At 43.4% G+C, this 16,538-nt stretch overlaps 1 protein-coding gene across 3 annotated transcripts in view; it reads left to right on the forward strand.

Moving 5' to 3' along the window:
• The window catches only part of LOC121917492 (trophoblast glycoprotein-like), a 100,024-nt gene that overhangs the window by 52,595 nt on the left and 30,891 nt on the right, over positions 1-16,538 (forward strand). The window contains exon 4 of one of the 3 annotated variants that reach the window (XR_006101042.1): positions 10,610-10,689. The exons of 1 other annotated variant lie outside the window; for it this stretch is intronic. The gene's annotated coding sequence lies outside the window, so the exon portion shown is untranslated. Of the gene's footprint in view, positions 1-10,147; positions 10,166-10,609; positions 10,690-16,538 lie in introns of those variants that run through there. One more of the 3 variants, XR_006101044.1, reaches the window with a different exon arrangement.

The raw sequence follows: 16,538 nt of genomic DNA on the forward strand, positions 1-16,538 counted from the left end.
ATGCTTGACTGGCTTCAAAAAGAGAGAAAGAGAGAGTGATTTAAGAAGCACTAATTTCTTCCATGTCAGAGTCAATCCAGAGCAAGCACCTGTATCTAGGATCCATGCGTAATAATGCCTCACTGGCCCTTTCCCAATTTGCATGATGCCTCTGGCAATTTGCATCAGAGAAAGGAAGGAAACAAAGGAAGTGCTCAGCCTACTGCTTTTCTTTGACAAAATATATGCCAGAACACTGGTATGAATTCAAGCAGAAATAGGGAGGGGAGTCTGAAGCAAAGCAGCCCGGAAGGGTTAAACACAGGAAATCACAGCATTAAAAAACTTTTTGGACTACAACTCCCTGGTTAGATTGAACAGTTATAGCAGTTTCATACCATTTTAACTGACATGAATCCATCCTATGGAATCTTGGGATTTGTTGTTTGGCATGGTATATAGAATTCTCTGTTAGGGTTCTAGTCCCCTTCCATGAACTAAAATTTGGGTACCCAGACTGTCTACACAACAAAATGAAACTACACTACTGTAATCCTCAACCATTTCTTTTCAGAGTACCTTGAGAATTCTAAGTACTTCTCCAAATTATACTTTTCAAGATTCCTTATTACTGTGGCAGTTAGAATTCAATAATCCATATTCATATACATGAAATAAATAAAGTTTATATACATGAAATAAATGTAGAAAAATATACACCCGGTACAGACGGGCCCCTGAATGACGCCCTCGTCATGTGCTAGGGTTGCCTTGGGGCGGATTGCCCACATGCCCCACAACCCTAGCATGTGACTAGGGCGCCATCGCTGCGCAGCACCATATAGATACTGTGTGCAGTAATGATGTCGCTGCTGTGCTGCCTCCAAATGGAGCAGTGCAGCAGCGACTTGTTCACGCCGCTGCAGGCTGCTTGCAGTGGTGCAAAAAGGAGCCGCTTTTTAGCGCTCCTTTTTTTTTGCTGCACAGCAACACTGCACAATTTAGTTGCTGCGGCACTGCAGTGCAGCAATGAAAGGCAGCCCCAGCCCGCCCTTTCGGGCCCGTCTGTACCAGGCCATAGTGAACCAAAGTGGGCACATAGAAAGGAATTTGGAATTGAGGCCCCTACAAAAGAATGATGGGGAGGACTTGCAGAGAAGAGTGTTAGAATACAGGTTGATACTTTGAAGGACATTTGTTCATCAAGGTGTCTGCAGCTGATTTGAAACCATGATAACTTACAGATAAGAGATGTAGCTTCTCTGGTACAAGGAGGCCTGGGTAACATCAGAACAGATAAGGGAAAAATGTGCCTTAATTATATTTTAATATATGCTTGTATCTGTTCCTTGATTGTAGGAAATCTTGTATGTTTAAATTTTGCTATGACCAATGAAATGTATTAGAGGATCAACTTTGTCTGTTCTCCTATAAAAGATAGCCATTTTTTTCCCTCGAGGCCTCAGAATTTCTGTTGGAATGTGAATTCCTTCTGAGGTGGCCGGCTTTTCTTGGACAAATAAACAAACTGTTTGTGTTCTCATCTGATCTGGGTCCCCCCTGGTCTGTTCTGTCGCTGTGGTTGACTGGTGTGACAAGTTCTCAGTTTTGCAACATTACCATATATACTTATGTACAAGTTGACCTCATGTATAAGTTGAGGGAAGGTTTCAGGGTCAAAATCCTGGGTTTTGATATGACCCGTGGATAAGTTGAGGGTAAAATTTAGGGGGCTATAAGGAAGGATGGAAAGGGGGAAATACTACTTCCGTCCCTCCTTCTCCTTCTCCAGACCACTCCCAATCAATCCCCAGGTGCTGGAGGCTTAACATCAGATTCAGAAAGGAAGCAAGTGGATTTAAATGGAAAGTTGTTTCCATAGGAAGTCAGGTCTTGCAAAAGGGAGCAAAAGTGAAGCAAGTGGATTTAAATGGAGAGGTTTTTCCTTAGGAAGCCAGGTCTTGCAAAAGGGAGCAAAAGAGAAGTAATTGGATTTAAATGGAGAAGTTTTTTCCTTAGGAAGCCAGGTCTTGCAAAACAGAAGCAATTGTACTTAAACAGAGAGATTTTTGCAAAACAGAGCAGAGATATATGCAAGTGCTTTTAAACTGGGAGTTTTTCCGCTAGGAAGCCAAGGCTTGCAAAACCGACTGGAGGGGCAAAGGAATTGATGTTCAATGGAGATAGGGGCACCAGGCTTACTTTCTTTAGGACCATTCTAAGTACTGCTGATCCACTGACCCTTCTATAAGTCTTCTATAAGTTTTAGGGGCAATTTTGGGGCAAAAATTTCTCGACTTATATACGGTATGCAAAGGGATCTGATATTATTGAGGAAAAGCACACAAGCTAGTTTATTGTTGATGTAGCCTACTAGGAAGGACAAGCTTCCTTTCCCTCCTCAACTTTCTAGCTGCTGAGCTGTTTGAGTACAAATTACCTAGGCACTTCAAACTCAGTTTGCAGCAACTGAAGCAAGCTGAGGGCAAAGGGGGAGAAAGAGATAGAAACTGGAACATTTTAAACACAGTTGAATAAGTGGGACAGCAGAAAGTTAATTGGGACTGTCCTTGCCAATTCAGGACAGCTGGAGTGTTGCCAATTTCCAGGGAATTCCCCAGAATCTGGGGAATTTAATTAATTTCTTTCTGGGGATTTTGACTGAATAATAATAATAAATATTGGGGAATTCCAGGGATTTTGGATTTTGGTAAAACATTCTGGGGAATGTCTTCGAGGCAACACTGATGAATTCAGAAAAATATGGATATGATGAAAAGATAAATGTCTGCTGGGTCAGTTTCATGGCACCAATTTTAAGATGTGATTGTGAAGTATTTGCCTGTAAGAAAAAGGTAAATAGACAACAGGTTTCTCTTAATTTGTTTGAAATCAAAGCTAAGATTCTTTACGTATTTTTATCTAACACTTATATCCTGCCATTTTAGCATAAAGCTTTCCAAATAGGAATACCCACTGAGAAGCCATAACACTTATATAGGGTTGCCATAACCCGGTTGCAACCGGGTTTTTCCCGGTTTTGGCTGCACCTGCCCGGTCACGGCACGGGTGCAGCCAAAAACCGGGAAAAGCCCGGTTGCAACGGGGTTGCTGGGCAACCCTGGGGCCTCGCTGCCCTCCTCCTCCTCCCCCACGCATGGCCGCGCGGAGGAAGAGGAGTGCAGCGAGGCCTGAGGTGAAGGAGGCTGCAGGGAGGCGGCGCCTCTTGGGCGCAGCCGCGCCAACCTCCCCGCCTCCCTGCAGCCTCCTCCCTCCTTCCTGGCCTCCGCGGGGGCCAAGAAGGAGGCGAGGCCGGGGCGATCGTCGCCGGCCTCCCCCCTCCTTCCTGGTCCCTGAGGGGGCCAGGAACGAGGCGAGGCCCCGATCCTGGCCTCCGATCGTGGCGGGGCCCAGGCGGGGAGGGAAAGCCTCCTTAAGTGGAGGCTTTCCCTTGCCGCTTGGCCTCCGCTCCCCGCCGCGATCGCGGTAAAATGTAGGACAAAATTTTCAAATGTAGGACACACTTTTTGTGTGTCCTACATTTGAAAATTTTGTCCTACATTTTCCCCGGTTTCGAGGTCCGGCACTATGGCAACCCTACACTTATAGGCCTAAATTCTATGATTAAATCCTATGATTATTGTTAAATCCTAAATCCTATTGATAGTCATGACTTCAGCAGACCCACCAAATTGATTAGATTTAACTTTGTGTTGATTCACTATTCAACAATTGATTCAATAGGTGTACGCTAGCAGGGACTAAACAGCAGGATACCTGTCATATTCTAATTTTATAATTAAAAGGGAGAGAGGAGGTCAATTCAGTTATGAAGCTGGCCATTTAGTATCACTGTGTATGCTGATAGTTCACAATAACAATTACTCATGGGTTTGATGCTCGCTCTCCTTCCCTCTCTTACACACATAAACAGGATTTATGACTCAGAGATTTGTGTATGGGCCTTAGAAATCTTCAGAGCATAGGCTGAAAACTCTCCTTTGAAAACACCTCCTCCTCTCCTGGGTTTAGCAGGCCCTCTTTGTTGATTCATCAAGATAAGCTTCATTATTTTCTCTCTCATGGGAGTCCCTTTGCTTTTCACTGGGGCCTCTCTCTTGTGTGAATGGATGAACTACAACACTGTTTACTGTTCTTGGACATTATACTGCATAGATTAAGGTTGCCTAGAGACTGGAGAAAATAGACAGTTGCTGCATTCTGCAGGTCTATTGGTGATACCCAGCAATGGTAGTGTTTAATAAAGCAAATCAATTTTTTTAAAGGCATAATCTTCCATCATTTTACAGATGAAAACCAGGACATGTGTTATATCAGAGTGTAGTCAAGATGGCAAAGCTTGGAGAGGCTGGACCATTTTGCTTTTGCCTGGTCCTACTTGGGTCCCTTGAAATTGCATCTAGATGGAGAATTAATACAGTTTGACACCACTTTAGCTGTCATGACTCAATGCTATGAAATTATCAGATCTGTAGTTTTATGAGATATGTAGCCTTCTCTTTCAGAGACATCTGGTGCTGCAGCAAAATACAAATCCCAGGATTCCATAGGATGGTGCCATGGCAATTAAAGTGGTGTCAAACTGCATTAATTCTGCAGTGTGGCAGCAACCTGAAAATTAACTGAGTGAGAAGTACTTTTGCATTCTAAAATCAGTCTGTAACAATTGAAGGAAGTGGAGGACAAAGTGGAAAAGTGGAAGGAAAAGAGACAAACTGGGAATTTTAAAAGCTGCTGAAAAAGTGGGAGAAGAGAGGATGAATTGGGCCTGTCCCTATCAAATCAGGACAGTGGGAGGGAGATATGTACCTATGTGTTCTATTGGGGTATAGTCTGTGTGTGTTTATTTTTTTAAAGTGAAGGCCTTTTGGTGTAGAAAGAAAGCTAAAACTACCATCTGATACTGAATACTGATGCTATAAAGCAATAAAGTAATAAGCATTTCATTACTGGCATGCTACTGTATTAAGCAGATGCATTTTTGCTTGATGTTGGAAAGCACTGGTGTGTGTGTGTGTGTGTGTGTGTGTGTGTGTGTGTGTGTGTGTATTATCATATAGGATTTTTGAAGAAATCAAAAGATCCCTGTGCTCATTAATATAGCTGAATAAACTGGCATGCATATAAAGAGTTCAGAAAAAAATCAAGGGAAATAGATGAGCTTGTGAATATCTCCCTTCAGTAGCTAGATCCTAATTAGTTTTTGTTTTAATCTTTCTATGAATGTATAGGATATTGCAAAAAGCTTTTATACATTATCACTTGCAGCCAAATATAAAATAACATGATACTTAGGGATTTTATAAGTAGCTTAATAGAACAGGGGTGGGCAAAGTGTAGTCAGTCCAGAACTGGCTCCTAAGACTCTTTTAGTGGTCCTCGGGGGCCGCTGGAGCCAAACATCCTTTCCCCTCAACATGACCTCAGTGTCCCCAAATAATATTTTAGGCCTCCCCGGGGACATTTTAAGTCCAGAAGAGGTGTTTTTTCTAAACAAAAAGTGAACAGGAAGTGTGTTTTTTGTTTTTGTTTTGTTTTGTTTTTTAAGAAAAAGACCTCTCCTGGTCCTAAATTGGTCTGGGGACCCCAAAATTATGCCAAAACTGTCTGAGGGTATTTGTGGATAAAACCTTTTTCTGGGGAAGTTCTCCTAGCCTCTCACACTTGTCAACTCAGAGGCTGTGCAGACCGGCAATAAAGACTGGCATCGGGGCAGAGTGGGGGCATGGCGTCCATATGACGCATGCCCCCACCTTGCCTCTATGCCAGCATGATGCCGCGTGCCCCACCGCATGGAGGGCAGCATCACAGTACTCCACTGGCGCTGCATCCAGATGATGCAACACCAAAGGAGTCCCAAAAAGCTACAGTACTGGAGGCAATGTCACCCTTTCCGTGGCTCAAAGGGCAACTATGTGCTTCGGCCCTGATCCAGTGAAGAAAGAGGCAGCCGCAGGCCATCACTTAGGGGCAATCTGTTCAGCCCTTTAGTTATAGAATCATGAAGTTCAAATCATACAATCAAGGCAGTTTCATAAGAGGTTGGGGGGGGGTAAATTCTAAAATAGAATGTAATGTTTCAAAGTATAGCACATCCATGGTATCTGCTGGGGGGTGGTTCCAGGACCCTATGTGGATACCAAAATCTGTGGATGCTCAAGTCCTATGAAGTACATTAACATAGTAAAGTGGTGTCCCTCAGGAGTTTAGCGCACATAGGGTTGCCATAAGTTAGGACCTCCAAACCGGGACAAATGTGGGACAACATTTTCAAATGTAGGACATGTTTTTAAAATGGAGGACACGTGAAAAATTTGATGATTTTTTTTTAAATGTTAATATAAATGCATGTTTCTTAGGCATGATCAAAATGGAGGACATTTTGCCATTATTCCTAGACAGATGGCAGAAATGTACTTTCCTTTCTGGCCAAGCCACCCCACTCCATTCCAAAACACACATGAAGCACATTTGGGCATTTCACTGGGTCCTCATAAGTTGGAAAGGAGCTGAAGGTACACAACAAAAACAACAGAGGAGGAAGAAGGGGGAGGAGAAAAATGAATGAGAACGAGAAAGAAGAAAAGGAGGCGAAAGAAGAAAACTAGGAAAAAGAAGATAAAAATAGGAGGAGGGGAAGAAGAAGAGGAGGAAGAGGGGAAGAACAGGAGGAGGAGAGGAAGAACAAGAGGAGGGGAAGAAGAAGAGGAGGAAGAAGAGGAAGAGGGAAGAAGAAGACGAGGAGGAGGAAGGAGGAAGACGAGGAGGAGGAAGGAGGAAGAAGGAGGAAGATGGGAAGAAATGGAAGAAGGGGAGGAAGAAGGAGGAAGAGGGGAAGAGGAGGAGGAGGAAGGAGGAAGAGGGGAAGAACAAGAGGAGGAAGAAGGAGGAAGAAGAGGAGGAGGAGGAGGAAGAAGAAGAGGAGGAAGAGAGGAAGAAGAACAAGTGGAGGAAGAGGGGAACAGGCAAGGCTCCCTTCCCTTCTCCGGCTTCATGCTGTGGCAGGAGCCGAAGAAGGGGAGGCAGCCTCGCCTCAGCGAAGGTTCCTTCCCTTCTCCGGCTTCATGCTGCGGCAGGAGCCGAAGAAGGGGAGGCAGCCTGGCCTCGGCAAAGATCCCTTCCCTTCTCCGGCTTCATGCTGCAGCCGAGGCTGAAGAAGGGGAGGCAGCCTCACCTCAGCGAAGGTCCCTTCCCTTCTCCGGCTTCATGCTGCGGCAGGAGCCAAAGAAGGGGAGGCAGCCTCATCGTGGCAAGGCTTCCTTCTCCCCCTCGGCTTTGTCCCAGGCAGCCGGCGGAGCCGAAGAGGGGAGGGAAGCCCCCTGCCAAAGGAGAGAGGCCTACACAGGCCTCTCTCTTTCCCCCACCACCGCTGCCGCGCTAAATACGTAGCAAATGGCGTCCCCAAACTCCCCGACGCCCCACAGCCCTGCCCAGGGCTACCTGGGCTCCTCCTCCTCTGGGCCAGACACTGCCCTTTGTGGGCAGTTGGAGACACTGCAGCTTCTCCTATGGAGAAGCCTAGAGGAAGATGAGCTGTGGGCCTTCGGCAAGCACCACAGAGGCGCAGTAGTGCCCGGGCCCCTAGGGGCCCAGGACAAATGGCCAAAACTGGGCTGGGATGCTCCCAGGGCCACAAACCCAGGATTTTCCCGGGTAAAACTGGGATATGGCAACCCTAAGCGCACATCTTGAAAAAGAGACTTACCGCTGCCGAATTCAATTCTAATTTGGGCTGCATCCAGGTATTATCAGAAGCATTTTGCTACTGACGCCACCAGCGTGGTACAGCCTGGATAACTTCCGGATAGAATCTAGGCTCAGCTGGCTGATTTGCAAAGCTGAGAGCTTCCCAGTTTTGAAAAGAGGCCGGCTGAGCTTGGATTCTAGCCGGACATTATCCGGGCTGCACCCGGCCGGCAGTGTCGGCAGCAAAATGCGTCTGATAATACCCAGATGCAGCCTGAATGAGAATTGAATTTGGCAGCAGTAAGTTGCTTTTTTCCCTCTATGCACTAAACTCCTTAAATAAAACAGCATAATCAAGGTTTGCCTTTGGGGGGATATACACACACACACACTTTAATATTTTCAAGCTGTGGATGGTTGAATCCATAGATAAAGAATTCGAGGATATGGAGGGCTGACTGTAGACTTTGAGAACAGAGTCTGGAAAAGTTACTTTTTGACTGCACTCAGAAAAATCTCCTACATAACTGTTAAAAAGCCAGGATTTCTGTCCACTTGCATATCTGGCCAACCTATCCCGAGTTTACTTGACACAGTTACTCTTTGGACTTTAATGCACTGAATCCTCCAACTAGCATACAACTAGTAATGCTGGCTGGGGGTTTCTGGGAGTTGTAGTCCACAAATAATACTTCCAAACTCTGGTTTGAATTATTACATGATTTTCACTGCTGCATTGCAAGGAGGAAAACAGCAGGAGCAGATGAATAAGCAAATAAAAACTTTAGCAGAGGGTGTGCCTTAAGTTATTCTTTCTGTTTTGAACAGAGATTCTAAAATACTTCTTGACTCACTGAGGAAGAGAGGTGGATTATATGAACAATAGTGTGCATTTCTTACCCTGTGTTTAGATGTGTCAATCTAAGTGTTTCTGAGCAAGGGCATGTAAATTGTTGTGAACTTTGGCTATAAAAAAGAGAGAAAGGCAAATTTTGGTAGCAATTAGAGAGAACTGGTGAAGCAAAAACATTGTCTTGATTTGGAATGCAAAGTTCCCTAAACAAAACAATAAATAACCATTGTGTGCATCACTGAGCAGTCTTACACAGTACAAAAATAGCTGAAGTGAATAAAGAAGAAGAAAAATACAGGGCAAGTAGATGTTATCTAAAATACATGCAAAAATGCTGAAAGCATTGTTGTAGAGCAGACTTCCCTAATCTGGTGCTTACCAGATGCATTGGGCTACAGATCCCATCATCCTCGAGCAATATGGCCAATGGCCCTCTTAACTCAGAACCTGATGGCTCTGATGGAAATTTTTGTTTAGTTAAATTGGCTCATACATGCTCAAAAAGAGCTCTTTAAATCAAGAGGAATCTAGTCAAAATATAAGTACACCCCTGAGGGCCTAAACACCCCAAAGGCCCCAGCTCCTATCTGATCTTAAAAGCTAAGTAGAGTCAGCACTGATTAGTACTTGGATGGGAGAGCGTCAATGGATACCAGGTGCTGTAGACTATAATTCAGCGGAAGGAACTGGCAAAACTACTTCCGGTTGCGACTTGAGGCCACATACAATCCATGAGGTTGTGACTTGAAGCCACATACACAGAATCAAATACAATTCTAAGTATCAAACAAATAAATCCAATCCCCCCAAAACACATGGTACCCTGCTTTAGTGCTATCCCATTGTTTGATGTTATATAAAAACATTAAAGAGCAACTCACAAATCTAGAGAATGACAAGATATAATGTAACGTTGCATAAATCTTTATTATATTTATATTTATTCATTGCCCTTGGCCTGTAGATACCTATTTAGAATCTAACCTCAGACATTTCTGGACTAGAAACTCTCAGACCATTTACTGGACAAATGAAAACATGTGAATGGAGGTTGAAAGTTTTTTTAGGCCCACAAACTATTGCTTCTGTCCCACTCAACAAGAACTCCCCTACCACCACTACACCTCTTCTCTGAGGATTGACAGGAGCTATTCTATATGTTGAATCTTTCAAGGTCTTCTGCACTTTCTCTGCACTAACACTGTTGCTCCTGTTGCTGTTCCTCATAATCACCAATAACAGAGAGAGTTTGGGATCAATTCTCTAGTTCCAAGCTCACAGAATGATACCTGGCCCTTCTACTAGCCCTATGGGGCTGGGGTGTTAAGTAGCCTTAAAAAAAAATATGATGTGTGGTGTGTGCCTGGAAACCATTGTCTCAGTTCAACTCACTATTGATGGCCTTAAGAGTTTGTACAGGCTGAAACATGTCAGGCTTTTATTTAGTAATAAAACAACCATCCTCCAAGCTTCATGAGACATGTTTCCAGTTTCTTGCTGTGGGTTTGCTTTTTCTTTTCTTTTTTTGGTGGCACTATAGTTTCTGCTTCTTTTACAATGTTTTAGAAATCATATCTATTTGTCCCTCTATCACCACTACCAACACAGGGTCACAAGGAGAGTGAAGGATTAATTGAAGACTGATTTGTGTGATGTCTGAACCTGTCAGGTGCTGCTTTTGCATTCACTGCCATGAATTAGGGGCAGACTGAGCTACGGTGATGCAGCATAACAATGTAAGTTAATGGTTATTGCACTGGTGGCAGGATAATAAAATAGAGGTGGCAGGAATGGACTGAAACATCCAAGGTTGTTTGGCTAGGGAGAAGATGGAGAAGAAAACAGTCTTGGAAAGGAGAGAACCAGAGTATTTTGAGTAGGTAACAAATGAAATACCAGCCCACCAATATTTTGAAATTATGTGTGTTTTAATTAGGCAATTTTAACACTTGCTGTTTAGTTCTGACAATGAATGTCCCTCATGTGGACCTATAGTTACTGAATAAAGATTTGCTGAGTTTTAACTACTGAAGCCCGACATTCACAAAACCTATCCTGTTTCTTCTATAGAACAAAACAACCATGGCTTCTTTCTCTGGCTTATTGGGAAGGCATAAGCCACAACATCATCCCCTGATGGGCTCAGATATCACAGTAAAGAACTTATAGACAAATTACAGGAAGAGTTGGTCAGAATACAGGCGCATGATGGTTTTTCCATAAGAAGACTGAAGTTTTAAGAATTCCAGCTGGTCATGTCATAAAGACATATTCTACCCTGTGATCACCCAACAAATCAATGGGAAATATTCATGCTGAAAGCTCCAGTTTACACCAACTAATTTTTAAAGACGACAACTCTGATATATTTTGACAGGAAAAATAAGCAAAGAGGAAATCAACATGAATTCATTTAGTGCAATCAGTACCTTGTTTTTTGTTTTTAAAAATAGTGTTGTAGTTTGAAAGCTTTGCTTTTAAAAATGTACTTTGGCTACATTATGCATCATTCATGTGCTGCCCACAGTGGAGTATATCCATATTGAACTACTCACTCATTCAATTCTAAGACTGACTGAAAGAAAATAAGCTGCTCCAGCAAGTGAAAAACTATACAAGGAGCAAGCAGTGCTCTGTTTTCTGCTTCTGCTTGTTCCTGAATCATTCCTTCCAGTTTTCCTTCTGTGAAAGAGAAGTGCCCATCTTATACATTTTATGTCTTCTAAGTAGGTCAGCATTGCCGTTAATGTCATACTGGCCTATTGATAAACCCTTTAAGTCTGGAAGAAAGACTGTCTGGATGTTACTATTTTGAAATCTGCTCCACTGTGATAACATGAATTCAGTTGGTTCTAAAATATTAGCTCATTTTAATTAATCAAATTAATTAATTCCCAGTGAAGAAAACCTTTGTACTTTGTCATCATTTAGAGAACATAAAAAGCACCTAAAGGACAAGGTCCTTTGGAAGAGTCATTTGCTTTCACTACCCTTGCCACCACCACCACCCAACAAAGTTTTCAAAATGCCCTTGTGCATTCAGTATTTTTCACATAAAGACTGTAGCCTGCAAACCATTTATTATCTCGGTGTGGTACTAACAAAAGTAGTTAAAACTACACAGGAGAAATAAGTGGAGTGCAGGCAAAGCATAATTTTTCATATAAAGACATAGTTGATATACTTCACTGAAAGAATATTTTTCTCCTGGATTTTGCCATTTCAGGCTGGAACCCCAGTCTATGGTGTTCCCCTTGGGGACATGATATTGTGGGTGGACCCTGAACCAGCCAAGGAAAGAGTTTAATTAGAGGTAAATATTACATCCCAAGCATGGTCCTGCCAGTTTTCAATTGGTCATCAACAAGGTTACAGTCCATATACTGATCAGACGAAAGAACAGAAGAGCAAGGAGTTGCAGTTTTCAACAATAGGGGTCTGTAGAACTAGTCTCTGGGAAGAGAGCCAGACGAGAGACATTTGCAATGTTTGGGGACACCCAATACCTTCCCACAGCCACCTCTTGCAAAACATGTTCTCCTTGTCTTAAGATTTGAGGTGGAGGAGGAGACATGAAAGGAAGAGGAGGGGACATGAATGTAAGAGCACTATCAAAGATGGCTTTACTCTGGCTCACCAAACCCTGCCTGGGTGTGGCTGGAAATTCTGTAAAATGGATTTCAGTGAACTAGTAGATCTAAATCTAGATTAGGGCTTTAAATTCACTGTCCAGGGTTCTGAATCCCAGCCATTGGTTAACACTGAAAGGAGCTAAGAAGACCTCCCATTCTCCCCTTCACACTTCATGGTCTCTTCACCCACCCTCCGTTGGGAACAAAGCCCCTAAAGAGGTTTCTTATGTGGCAATGACACACCCTCCAACTGTCCCAATTTGGCAGGGACAGTACCAATTAATTTTCCATTGCTTCTAAAATGTCCCAGTTTCTCTCTCCTCTTCTCACTTTCGCTCTTTTGTCCTGCGCTTATTTCAGTTGCTCCAAACTGAGTTCAAATGAGTAAAAGCATTTTCCACTCAGCTGATTTGGCAGGGAGGAGAGGAGAGGAATGGAGTCTTGCCCTTCCCAGTTGGTTCAGGCAAAAGCAATCAAACAATTCTTTATTACAGTCCAGAGACCCAGTAAGCAAAAGGAAACTGTTGCAGCCTCTCCTCCTTGCCATGTGGCTGCTGTAAGGGTCAAGAGCAGAGTGCCAGCCCCATCCCGCCACCTATTCCATTATTTGCTTCACGACTAGGCATTTCCCTCCCTTTCTTCTTTCTTTGTGGCAGGTTCATCAAATAAGAGCTGGGGGGCAACAGAAGACTGCAGCCCCTGGACAAGGTAATGATCTCCCTGGCCCCAAATGTCCAGAGGACTGCTCCTCATCTGCAGATGCTTTCAAATAGTTTTGTTCAAAATGCCCCTTAGCAGGCTTGGGGGCATTTTCAGCAGATTTTGCCCTCTCCCAGGCCATTTTAGCCCCAGGTGAGGAATTTTTTTTCTATGACTGAAAGTGGACCAGACTATAATGTCCACATTACTTACTGTTAAAGGAAGAGAACTTTCTTGGACCTGAATTGGCTGGAGGGGAGAACAGGGCAAATCTGCAACCCCTCCTCCCCACATTGGGGGTATTTTTGAAGGAGTAATTTAAATTTGGGGGAATATTTTGCTTTCTTCCAGAAAGACAGCTCAAAACCCATTTCCAGAAAAAGCCAACAACAATAAGTGATTAAATTGCCAACAACTGTTTAAAACATTGTAACGGAGGCAGTTTTTAGTTAAAAGCCTCTGCCCAAGGTTCCTCTCTCTGGCTCCAGGCCCCTGCAGCACTGAACACCCTTCCTTCCATTTGTGCCTGCAGAGGAGGCTACGAGGATGGTGGTGTGCATGCAGCATTGCTACCTGAGTTCCTTCGGGGGGGGGGGGGCAACGTTATGTGGAGGCTCTGAGTGCAATGGCTCCTGGGCCACACTCCAAGCCCCTCCAGCACAACAGGGCACCTTTTGAGTTCTTTCACATGGTGATCCCCTTTCTCCACCTTCAGGACCCAGAGTTTTTGGAACAGCATGTGAGCAAGAAGAGACTGCAGCATGAGTGGGGTTTGCCCAGAACTGTCCAGAGTTCTCTCACATCTTTCATGCAATATTTCCCGCCAGGACGTGCCTCCAAGCGTTGCAGCAGGAAGTCTTGTTTTTACCTCAGGATACCTACAGTTGTCTGGGGTTTCACATCCAAAGGATGAAGCTGCAACAGCAGTGGGGTTTGCCCAAAAGGATCCTCAATTCCATGAAGCTCCTGTTTCCAGAAGTGGCTGCTTCCTTGAAGAGAGGAGGACACACACAGTGAGAAGCTTCTCCTGGGAGTCCAGCTTTGAGGGCATTCATCCACCACAACCTTTGGCTCTGGGTGCTTTTGGTGTGGAGCAGGAGAGGAAGAAAACTGGGAGAATGAGAGGAGTATCCATCCATCAAACTCGGCTGGGTCTCAGCCTGAGGACTGAAGTATTGGGGACACTGAGGCACCACTTCACGAAGAAGACTTTGGAAGACCATCTGGCATGTTTCCTTGTCATCCTTACAGCCTCTTGGCGATGCTGGTCATTCACCATGAGGCAGGCTCTCTCCAAGCCAATTCATCCTGGTGTTAGGCCACTGAGGCCCCAAATCCCCTCCCTCTCATTTAGCCTAGAGGAAATAAGCCAAATTGAACTGCCTTTGCAGTGTAGACACTTGGCTTCTCTCTGGGGACTGGGGACAAAGTATGCCGAGGCCATGCTTGGATGAGGGCACCAAGATTGCCTTTCTCTTCCCTCCAACCAGGAAGGGCTAACTTCCACTTTATGGACACATAGACACCATTTTTGTTTTATTTATTTATATGCTTCATTTATATAGCCTTTTCTGTTCAATAGCTCTGGTGCCCACCAAACTATAAATCCCAGGATTCCATAGCATTGTGCCACAACAGTTAAAGTGGTGTCAAACTGGATTTTTTCTGCTTTGCCGGTACAGCCTTAGTCCCACTAAATTACCTCTGGGGAGGCATGCACTAAATTGCATTGCAAGGTTCTGAGCCAGGGAAGCCAATTTTCCTTGAGGACAAACTTTTGCTGATTCATATAATAACATCTGACATCATCTTATCTTACACTTATCTAAAAGAGATTTGAAATAAATACTTAAACTATAGTACAATAATTAAATTCAGTTTACAAAGAGAAAAATGATAAACAACTTATTCAATATTAAAACTTATACTTGAGTATATACAGTAAATATCTTGGGCTCAACCTGCTTACCATAGAAATCCCAGTTGCCTCAGGTAATCACACAGCATGTAAATCCAAGAAACAATTTCAACTACAATTACAGCATCTCTGTCACCTAAATACGTTTCAGGACCAGTTTTCTCATTATCAGGTTAACAATGCACATCTTTTTACAGCTGGGTGTCCAAAATATTTGCCACACATTCCTTTAAGAAAAGAAATTAGTATAATTTATAACACAAGAGGGCTCAGCTATCCCTGTTATGTCCATTAGGGTAGTATGAAGAAGAGCAAAACTGTAGGATTATTTTGATATATCTGTCACCATGGCTACTGTAAACACTCACTGCAGCTTTTTAAATAAGCAAATTAAAATGAATACAGTGCTTTTCAAGCTTATTGAGATCAGAACAAAAAAGAGCTGGTGTTCACATAGAAGTTAAGCATTAGCTTCTTAAAGTGAGAGAGAGAGAGAGAGAGAGAGAGAGACAGACAGACAGACAGACAGACAGACAGACAGACAGAGTTATGTATATTCTCCATCAATTCACCATCTCAAATAGTGGCTTTCCTTAAATATGTTTAATAGCCATTTACCACTGCACAGAACAGAGCAATGTTTATTATCATAATCTTTATTTTTCTTTATTAGCTTCCATGCAACTGCATTAGAGCAGTGAAAGGATGGAGTACAGTGGAAAACTTATGAGTTTATTATGAGGCTGAGCTTGTTAAAAACCTTTCCATTGCACCTCTCCACCTGAGTGATGGTGGTAGGCCTGGTCCAAATGGCGGGTTAGGTGGCAGAAAGGAAAGGCATTAGCTGTGTGCATGCCCTGCCTGGTCTTTGCTCTTTGGAATCCTGGCAGGTGCACACTGCTTGCTGAGATATAAAAGACAGTATCTTTGGTTTAGTGTGGGTTTTCCCCTGCCATTATCTTTCCTAGTCTTCTGAAAGGGAGGAAGGGGCATCACTAGGGGATTTTGGGGGTGCAGATGGACTAGGTGCCACCATAAGAGAGGGTGACACTGCTCCCCAGACATCTGCTTTTTGGCAGAATTGGGCTGTGATGTTCATCTGCATCCCTTTAAAATGCTGAACAGGTGGTGTGAGTGAGGCAAGACTCAGTGGCAGGAGGGAGGAGAGGCCCCAGTTGCTGTTTTTTAATTAAATGTATTTATTTTAAAGCAATTAATTTTTTTAAAATAATTGTTTAAATTCTTTTAAAATTTTCTTTAAGATCATCACATCTTACCAACTTTTCTCTTTAACCACGTGAAACCATGGAGTTTATCACACGTGAGGGCTCCCATCATGCTTCTGTCACCCAAACGTCACCAAACTGCGACGGGAGCCTCCTGGTGGGATCGCGCCTGGCGCTATTAAAGTGGAATGCTTCCATTTTAGTCATGGAAGCATTTTCGTAGTTGTTAGGAAAGGGGCCCTTTTTTAATAATGATTTGATCCATTATTTTAAAAAAGGACCCTTTTTCTAACAATTATGCTGACACTTTCATGACAAAAACGGAAACGTAGCGCCTGAGTGATCTCACCGGGAGGCTCCCGTTACAGTTTGGTGACTTTGGGCAACAGGAGAATGACGGGAGCCCTCGCATGTGATAAACTCCTATGTACATGTTAATACATTGAGGCTGTGTGTATGATATTGTAATTTAAATGTATAATTTTAATTTTGTTAGGTTTTTTTCTCACAATGATTACCATTAC

This window comes from Sceloporus undulatus, unplaced genomic scaffold (assembly GCF_019175285.1).
Source record: "Sceloporus undulatus isolate JIND9_A2432 ecotype Alabama unplaced genomic scaffold, SceUnd_v1.1 scaffold_20, whole genome shotgun sequence".
NCBI lineage: Eukaryota > Metazoa > Chordata > Lepidosauria > Squamata > Phrynosomatidae > Sceloporus > Sceloporus undulatus.